The sequence below is a fragment of the Mus pahari genome, chromosome 4, assembly GCF_900095145.1.
Source record: "Mus pahari chromosome 4, PAHARI_EIJ_v1.1, whole genome shotgun sequence".
Classification (NCBI taxonomy): domain Eukaryota; kingdom Metazoa; phylum Chordata; class Mammalia; order Rodentia; family Muridae; genus Mus; species Mus pahari.
Window position 1 is genome coordinate 103,065,472 of NC_034593.1, and position 10,654 is coordinate 103,076,125.

A 10,654-nucleotide genomic window follows, 5' to 3' on the forward strand; every position below is an offset into this window, starting at 1 on the left:
AGTGCCCAGTCTATTTTTGGACAGGGCCATACATTCTCTAATTGGTTGTGTCTTCATACATTCCCTGCTGCTTTCTGTGTAGTTAGCTTACACTGTTTGGTCAGCAGTTCTAAGGCATTTTATTCCCGAGTAGAGAACTAATATATTGAGAGGCAAAAGGATCAACACTTAATTAAGATTACAGATTACTGATAAAAGAAATGAACTTGTCCAGGAAAATCAAGTTTATTAGCAACATATCAATAAATATAGTAGACATTAGATGATTGGCAAGTTATTTGGGAAAGTGTGTTACATAGCAAATGAGAGGAAATAAGGGTATGAAATAGATTCTATGATGAGAAGGCTTATACTTTATTATCAGAATAGTGGACACAGCCAAAAACCCAGGAAGATCTTATCAAAGTGAAAGGCCTCCACTTGTGGTCTGTGCCTTTGCAATCTGTGAGATGTGAAAGAATCAATCAAACATACGAAAAAGGGACAGATGAGCCACTCGAAATGTGCTGCCCTGAGTCAGTCAGTTTCTCTTTAACGGTCAGAGAAAGGATGCAGGAAGGGAAGTGTTTCTGATGCTGTGAATAGTATCACAAAGGAGAAATATAACTAACTTGCCTCAGTCGTAACTTGAAGCACTTTACTACTACTGATGAAAGACTTCCTCTAGGCTGTAGAAAAGTCACTGCCATTGGAAGCATCATTCATATTTTCAAGTAAACCTGATGAATCTGAAATTGTTACCTAAAGTAAAGGTGAAACATCCACCTCTTGGGTTTTGTTAGGGCCTGAGAATTTCTGAAGGAAGACTCCAGACTCAAAGATGGAAACTCTAAGAGTGATTTTTCTGCAGAAACAACCAGTATGTTGGAGTTAATAATTCATAAAAATAGTGACCAGGAGAGGAGCCAATTGGCCCCTTTTTATTCAGGGTACAAGAAATTTTCTACAAAGGTTAGGTAATTTCTAACACAGTTGGCTAGATTGCAACAGTTTCACTAATATAATTTCTGGGGTTGGTTACTATTTTATTTTACCATACTTGGTCAGGCCTCAGAGAAATTTTAGGAACTGTCCCAAAACAGGGTTTATTAGCTCTCTGGGCCGGATGTCCTAGGAACTGATTCAGCTCTTTCTCCAACTCTGCCAAATGTCAAGGCTGCCATTAACTAAAGACACATTGTCTTACAGAAGCTTTCCAGTTTCATGAGTTCCCATTTATCAATTCTAGATCTTAGAGCCTGAGCCATTGGATGCCTGTTTAGGAAATTTCGCCCTGTGCCAATGAGTTCAAGGCTCTTTCCTACTTTCTCTTCTGTTATTTTCATTGTATCAGGTTTTATGTTGACATCCTTGATCCAATTGGACTTGAGTTTTGTACAAGGTGACATTTTTTTCTACACACAGCCAGTTAGACCAGCACCATTTATTGACGATACTTCCCTTTTTCCATTGTCTATTTTTGGCTTCTTTGTCAAAAATCAAGTGTCAGTAACTGTCTGGTTTTATTTTTGGGTCTTCAGTTCTATTTCATTGATCAATATGCCTGTCTCTATACCAATATCATGCCTTTTGTTTGTTTGTTTGTTTTGTTTTGTTTTTTAATCACTCTTGCTCTGCAGTACAGCTTGGGGTCAGGAATGGTGATTTCCCCAGAGGTTCTTTTATCATTAAGAATCGTTTTCGCTATTCTGTTTTGTTTGTTTGTTTGTTTTGTTTTGTTTTTTAATCACTCTTGCTCTGCAGTACAGCTTGGGGTCAGGAATGGTGATTTCCCCAGAGGTTCTTTTATCATTAAGAATCGTTTTCGCTATTCTGTTTTGTTTGTTTGTTTGTTTGTTTCCAGAGAATTGTGGGATCTCTGAGAATCTTTGAAGAATTGTGTTGGGATTTTGATGGGGATTGCTTTGAATCTGTAGATTCCTTTTGGCAGGATAGCCATTTTTATTATGTTAATTATACCAATCCATGAGCATGGAAGAAAATTTTCTGAGATTTTCTTGAATTTTTTTCTGGAGAGACTTGAAGTTCTTGTCATACAGATCTTTCACTTGACTGGTTAGATTTACCACAAGATATTTTATATTATTTGTTACTATTGTGAAGGGTGTCTAATTTCTTTCTCAGCCCATTATCATCTATATAAAGGAAAGCTACTGATTTATTTGAATTAATTTTATATCCTGCCATCATAATGAAGTTGTTTATCAGCTGTAGAAGTTATCTGGTAGAATTTGGGGGGTTGTTCATGTATACTATCAGATCATCTGCAAATAGTAATATCTTGACTTCTTTGCCATTTTGTATCCCCTTGATCTCTTTTTGTTGTCTTATTGGTCTAGGTAGAATTTCACTATTGAATAGATCTGGGGAGAGTGGGCATCCTTGTCTTGACCCTGACTTTAGTGGGATTGCTTCAAGTATCTCTACATGTAATTTGATATTGGCTGTTGGTTTGCTATATATCGCTTTTATTGTGTTAGGTCCTTGAATTCCTGATCTCGTCACAACTTTTAACAGTAAGGGGCATTGTATTTAGTCAAATGCTTTCTCAGCATCTAATGAAGTGATCATGTGGTTTTTTTTTTTTTCCTTAAATTGGTTTATATAGTGGTTTTCGTTAAAGTGTTTTTGTATGCTGAACCAAACTTGCATCTCTGGGATGAAGCCTACTTGATCACAGTGGATGAAAGTTTTGATGTGTTCTTGGATTTGATTTGTGAGAATTTTATTGAGTATGTTTGCTTCAATATTCATAAGTGAAATTGGTCTGTTTTTTTTTTTGGGGGGGGGGTGTCCTTGTGTGGATTAGGTATTAAAGTAATTGTGGCATCATAGAATGAATTAGGGAGTATTTCTTCTGTTTCTATTTTATGGAATAGTTTAAGAAGTGATGGTATTAGCTCTTCTTTGAAGGTCTAGTAGAATTCTGCAGGAAAGTCATCTGGCCCTGGGCTTAAAGCTTCTGTAAGGCAAAGGACAGTCAATAGGACAAACTGGCAACCTACAGATAGGGGGAAAAATCATCATTAACCCACATCTGACAGAAGGCTAATATCCAAAATATATAAAGAACTCAAGAAGAGAATCTCCAAAAAAAATAATAAAAACCCAAACAACCCAATCAAAAAGTCAAGTATAGAACTAAACAGTGAACTCACAACAAAGGATTCTCACATAGGTGAGAAGCACTTAAAGAAATGTTTGAAGGCTTTAGCAATCAGGGAAATGGACACTCAGATTCCACCTTATACCCATTAGAATGGCTAAAATAAAATCTCAGGTTACAGCACTTGCTGTTGAGGATGTAGAGAAAAAGGAACACTCCTCCATTGCTGGTGGCATGGCAAACTGATACAACTACTCTGGAAATCAATCTGGAGGCTTCTCAGAAAATTGGAAATAGATATACCTGAAAACCCAGCCTATACCACTCTTAGGCACATACCCAAAAGATGGCTTACCATGCCACAGGGTCACGTGCTCCACTATGTACATAGTGGCCTTATTTGTGATAGTCAGAAGTTTGGAAACAACCCAGATGTCCCATGACAGAAGAATGGATACAGAAAATGTGATCCATTTATACAATAGAATACTTACTACTCAGCTAATAAGAAAGAGAACATCATGAGTTTTGCAGGCAAATGAATGAAACTAGAACATATCATCTTGAGTGAGGTAAACCAGACCAAAAAGGATGCATGGTATGTATTTACTAATAAGTGGATATTAGTCAAAAAAAAAAAAAAAAAAAAGGAACAGAATACCCAGGACACAACCCACAGGACTTAAGAATGTTAACAAACCAAGTAAGAATGCTTCAATCCCACTTGGGAGAGAGAAGAAATCAGTCACATGAGGCAGAAGGAGAAAGGGACCTGAGTGGGATAGGGGATAGGGAGGGGAAGGGGGGAACATGGTCAAGTATTGAGGGGCACAGGACTGCACATAAGGGCAAGCAGAAAGAGAATCAGCCACCAAGCCCAGACACTATTGCACATGCCAGAATGGTTCTGCTGAAGGGACCCTGATATAGCAGCCTCTTGTGAGGCTATGCCAGTGCCTGACAAACACAAAGGTGGATACACACAGTCAGCTATTGGATGGAACACAGGGCCCCCAATGAAGGGGCTAGAGAAAGTATGAAAGTACCCAAGGCGCTAAAAGGGGTCTGCAACCCTATAGGTGGAACAACAATATGAACTAACCAGTACCACCAGATCTCGTGTCTCTAGCTGCATATGCAGCAGAAGATGGCCTAGTCAGCCATCATTGGGAAGAGAGGCCCCTTGGTCTTGCAAACTTTATATGCCCCAGTACAGGGGAACACCAGGATCAAGAAGAGGGAGTGGGTGGGTAAGGGAAGGGGGGAAGGTATAGGGGACTTTGGGGATAGCATTTGAAATGTAAATGAAGTAAATACCTAATAAAAATTGGAAAAAAAAACTTAGAGTAATTCTAGCTACTAAAATAAAATTAAGCAATCATATATGTTCCCCAACCACTGTATTTTATTTAAGAAAAAATTCTTCAGCTTTTGAAATAATCATGAAAAATTCTGAATGATCAATCATATAAAAGCAGAGTATCCAGGTTGTGAATATAGTTGTAAGATTCTACTTCCACTTTTAAATCTCTGCTGCTACTTGCATGGGGGACTCCATTACTGCTGAACAAGTGTGAAAATCATGAGTTCTTTGCTGCACCTCTGATGTCACTCCAGTAGACAGAGGCAAGCCCTTTATTACTTCCCCATCAACAAGGGATGTGTGTCAGGTTCCTCACTGCTTTCTATTGGCAACAGAATGAAGAACTAATTACTGCTCCAGAACAGTAGGACTTTTGGCACTTCAGCATGGATGTTGAAATACTATTTAAAACTTCACAAGTTTGTGGTTTATGTTCTTCCAGAGCCTTCCCTGGTCTCAGTGGTGTCAAAGGGTTAAGAGTGGAGAAATTATTTACTAAGCTTTTGACTGTGCTGGGATATTACTTCCCTGACCTTTGGATAAAAAGAAGCCTTCTTTTAGGCATTGCTAACACTATTGGATTTCTAGTTTCTTCATCCCTGAGTCTTCTAAGTGTGTGGTAGGGAAAAAATGGATTGAATAGTGACTTAAAAATGCAAGGACACTTTAAGCCTCAAAATATGCACTTATTTTAAATGTTAGTTTTACAAATATAATCAATGCCTTCATTCTGGATAAAGTTAGATTCAAATCCAATAGTTTTCAACCTTCCTAATGCTGCAACCTTTTAAAAGAGTTCCTCAAGCTGTGGTGATCTCCAACCATACAATGATTTTGTTACCACTTCATAACTGTAATTTTGTTACTGTTATGAATTGTAATATGCAGGAAATCTGATATGCAAACCTAATCAGTAAGATTACAATGTGTAGGATTGTTTTATAATGTGTAAGCACAAGAATAACTAAAACAATATTGACTTATTATAAAGATATTTTAGCAAAAAATGTGTGCCATGGCAGAAGACATAAATAGAGCAGTGGAAAAGAACAAAAAACTTAGAAGGATAAAATATGTCAATGGAAAGTAATTCAGTGAAGAAAATATAGATGGATTAAACTGAAACATTTAAAGACTTTGTCAAAATTCTCATATTTCCTATAAAATTAACTCAAAATGAATGGCAAGTTAAAATTCAAAACATTTAAACAACATGGTAAGCTAATCTTCAAAATTCTGCCTCTTAATCATCATATAGAAAACAGCATCCAAAATGAACTTGGACCACTTGATAAAAGGAAATAACTTTGTTCTCTGTAAGATCCAAAATAGAGAAAACACAAGCCACAAAATAGAAGAAATCATAATTCACGGCTTGTTTAACAGGAGACCAGAGCCAGAAATATTGTATGTCCTCACCAAATGAACAGTTTTTAAATAAATAATACAATTAGAAAATGGACCAAAGGCAGAAACAGGTATTTCATCAGAAGACATACAAGTAGAAATAAGCACTTGAATTCTGTTTGATCTCTAGTCCTTGGTTCAATACAAATTAAAACCACAATGAGTTCGTATGACTCACCTTGTAAAATGACAAAAACTGGAAGTAATACAAAACTGCATACATACAAGAACAAATTAAAACTAGCAGTAATAGTAATAATGTCACACTGCAGATAAGATTAACACATTTCATAGCAACTCTGTAAAATACTAGACAGTGTTTAAACATAAACTAAATGTTGAACTTCAATAAAACTCATTATTTATTCTCTGATACATTTATTACATGGAAATTAAGAGGTATTCAAATACATCCAGCAAACTAAAGTTTGGAGCAGATGTTTTCATGGAAGGCTAGCAGCTAGTGTATAATGCCTGGTTGGTGGCTCAGTGTCTGAGAGATCTCAGGAGTCCAGTTTAGTTGAAACTGCTGGTCTTCCTATGAGGTCACCCTTCTCCTCAACTTCTTCCATATTTCAACCACAGGGGTTCCCAGCTTCTGTCCATTGGTTGGGTGTAAGTATCTGCATCGACTCTTTCAGCTGCTTGGTGGGCCTCACAGAGGCTAGGCTTCTGTCTGTAAGCACATCACAGCATCAGAAATAGTGTGAGGCCTTGGAGCCTCCCCCTTGAACTTGGGCTGATCGCTGAACCTCCTTTTCTTCAGTCTCTTCTCCATTTTTGTCCCTGCTGCTCTTTTAGACAGGAACAATTCTTGGTCAGAGTTTTTGACTGTGGAATGGCAACCCCATTCCTCCACTTGATGCCATGTCTTTCTACTGGAGGTGGACTCTACAAGTTCTCTCTCTCTACTGTTGGGCATTTCATCTAAGGTTCACGCCTTTGAGTTCTTAGAGTCTCTCGCCTCCCAGGTTTCTGGTAAAGGGTACCCCCACCTCCTTCCTCCAGAGGTTGCCTGTTTCCATTCTTTCTGCTGGCCCTCAAGGCTTCACTCCTGTTCCTCCCCTGGATACCTGATCATGTTCCTCTATTACCCTTCCTGTCCCCTCTCCCTCCCTCCCTCCCTCCCTCTGCTTCCCATGATTGCTTTCTTCTCCCTCCAAGTGGGTTTGAGGTATCAGCTCTTGGGCCCTTCACAACATATTTCTTAAAGGAATTGGTGAAATGATTTTATAAAGTCTTTAACTCAATGGCATCCAGTTAAACAACTAAATGAAACCCACTTGTGTCAGTTGTTGAGTCCTAGTAGGCCACACCACCTTTTCCTCAGAAACAAACTAAAAGTTAAATGCCTTCGAATGAAATCTTTACCATGTACTCAAGGAATTCTGCAAAGGCAGGAAAAGGAAGGATACACCTCTTCTGATAATAATAAAAAGAGTGCTTGTTAGTCTTACTGATATGACAGATTAAGGCAGACCCATTGGATTTCCACAGTCAATCCTATCTTTTAATAGACACATAAGCAAAGAATGTATTCCTCAGAAAGTAAAAGAACCTGATCCTGATGTAGCCCTTGGTAGTGAAAGTCATTATGATAAGGTAGTACAGAAGATCCAAAGGGGAAAACAAGGAGGTGGAATGTCTGTAAACATTTATTCCAGTCTTAATGGAAGAAACCACTGGGAACTCTTACCATTCTAACCACAAAGCACAGAGAATTAGCTAAATGCAAGCAGGTTAAGTTATTCAAGTAAGAGTTATTCATGACTTGTCTTATGTTGAGCTTATAGTGTCATTGCTTATCTAACACAGCCTTGGCTAGATGCCCTGTCCTTCCTGGGAGGCTCTAACCTTTTATCTTTATTACCTGTAGGTCTATCTAAAATGATGCAGCAAACTTTTTTTTTAAGCTTCAGTGCTTAGTTCAAGTAGTCATCTAGGGCTTTACTGCTCCAATTACGATCAAATACATGTTAAAAGTTCATCTTCAATGGCTCAGTGTAATCGTGTGTGTTGGGGATGCCAGCCTCAAGATGCTGAGGGAGAATTGCAGCAAAGCCAGACCATGTTCCATAACTAGACCCTGTCTCGAAAAATGAATTTTAAAGATGAGCGGAAAAAGTCAATGAAAGCATTTTGTCTTTAAATAGGTAGATGTGTCTCACCTATTCAGGGGAGATAGATGTACTCTTTGGTAAGAGTGGCAGTGTGCATATTAATTTGTTTTATAATTGATGGCATACTTATAAAGACTTGAAAAGCCCCACAACAATGGTATGGGAGGAATATCAATCTTACTTGTAAAGGTTTCAATACGATGAAAGCAATAGGATTACTGCATCTATTACAATATTTTATGCCAGGAAACTAGTAAAATAAGTCTTCCATAATAACATATAAATTTGTACTCTAGTAATAGAGACGGTGTGCTTCAAGAAGCAGAAAAAAATCTCTATCATGAAACTTCAGATTGTGAGTTTTCACCACTTTCCCAAAGATAAACACATTTCACTGAATAATAAAACTCTTTGTTTGTTTGTTTGTTTGTTTGTTTTTTGAGACAGGGTTTCTCTGTGTAGCCTTTGCTGTCCTGGAACTTGCTCTATAGAAAGGCTGGCCTGGAATTCAGAGTTCTACCTGGCCTGTGCTTCCACAATGCTGGGATTAATGGTGTGCACCATCTGTTGAAACTTCTTTTATTTTTTTTTAATTTAATTTAATTTTTTATGTATTTTTATTAGATATTTTATTTATTTACATTTCAAATGTTATCTGCTTTCCTGGTTTCCTGTCGGCAAATCCCCTATCCCCTCCCCCTCTCCTGCTACTATGAGGTGGCCCCATCCCTCATTCGGGGGCTCTGCATATCCATAACCTCTGGATATGGTCTCTATAGATTCTCTCTCCACTTTGTTGGGTAGTTCAGCTAATGTCATCTCCTTTGGGTCCTGGGAGCTCTTGCTTTCCTGGCTTAGGGTGCTTTATGGTGGCTACCCTGGATACCCATTCCCCATTGCTATACATCTCTGTCTGATTTCTTGACTCTTTGTACTTCTCTCCATCTCCTCCCATACCTGATCCTGATCCCTTTCTCCCCTCCCCCTCCTCTTTTCCTCACAAGTTCCACTTACCCTCTACCTCTATGATTATTTTGTTCCCCCTTCTAAGAAGGAACGAAGAATCCACACTTTGGTCTTCCTTCTTATTGGACTTCATATGGTCTATGAATTGGATGGTGTGTATTCTGAGCTTTTTGCCTAATGACCACTTATCAGTGAGTACATGCCATGTGTGCTCTTTTGTGACTCGGTTACTTCACTCAGGATGATATTTCTAGACCCATCCATTTACCTGAAAAATTCATGAAGTCTTTGTTTTTAGTAGCTGTGTAGTACTCCATTGTGTAAATGTACCACATTTCTGTATCCATTCCTGTTGTTTCCAGCTTCTGGCTATTATAATTGAGTTTGCTATGAACATAGTAGAGCATGTGTCCTTGTTATATGTTATATGTTATATGTTATATGTTATGTTATATGTTGGAGCATCATTTTGGGTATATGCTGGGTCCTCAGGTAGAGTACTATGTACAATTTTCCGAGGAACCACCAAACTGATTTCCAGAGTAGCTTTATCAGTTTGCAATGCCACCAGCAATGCCACCACCTCTTTCTCCACATCCTCAACAGCATCTGCTATCACTTGAGTTTTTGCAAAAATGATTTGCATTTCTCTGTTGACTAAGGATGTTGAACATTTCTTTAGGTGCTTCTTGACCATTAGAGATTCCTCAGTTGAGAATTCTTGGTTTAGTCCTGTACCCCATTTTTATTGGTTATTTTATTTGTTTAGATTTTTTAATATTATCCCCTTTGCCACTTTCCCATCCACAAGCCCACTATCCCCTCCTCTCTCTTCCTGCCTCTCTGAGGGTGCTCCCCCACCCACCAACACACTCCTGCCTCAGTATCTTAGAGTTCTCCTATCCTAGGTCATCAAGTCTCCACAGGACCAAGGGACTCCCTTCCCAGTGATGCCAGATAAGCCAATCCTCTGCTCTATATCCAGCTGGAACCATGGGTACACCTTGCCTACTCTTTGGTTGGTGGTTTAGTCCCTGGGAGCTTTGGGGGTGGGAGGATATTCTATTTGGTTCTCTGAAGTCTAACTTCTTTAGTTCTTTGTATATATTAGATGTGAGTCTTCTATCGGATGTAGGATTGGTAAAGATCTTTTCTCAGTTTGTTGGTTGCCGTTTTACCCTATAGACATTGTCCTTTGCCTTACAAAAGCTTTTCTACTACATCCACTCCAGTAGTGACTCAAGTGACAGTCCTAGAAACCTGGATGCAGTCCTAAGGCAAAAAGTTTATGGAAACTTAGTCTCCTGGAACCATGGCATCCCATCCCATATAACAAATGCTCCAAACTTGTCCTTGAGAATGGATCTGTGTGCTTTCTTTCAGTATTGCTTTATTATAGGTGCCTCCAAACAATGACTTGTCAAATACCTAAGCAAAATAGAACTTTGCTTCCTGGCCTTCACCAATGCCCTAGGTAGTACTTGAGCCGACCCTGGGCATGGATAGCTGAGTCACTGACCTACACAGGAATTTACAATGGCATAGCAGGAAGGAAGGTTGTGGTCTAAGAAGGAACTAGAGTAAATACTTAGAACTATAGCTAGCTGGGCAACTCTCAAACACAGGAATTTACAGTGGCCTAGGGGGAAGGTGGACTATACGATAGACTAGAATTGGAACTGTGGCAAGGGA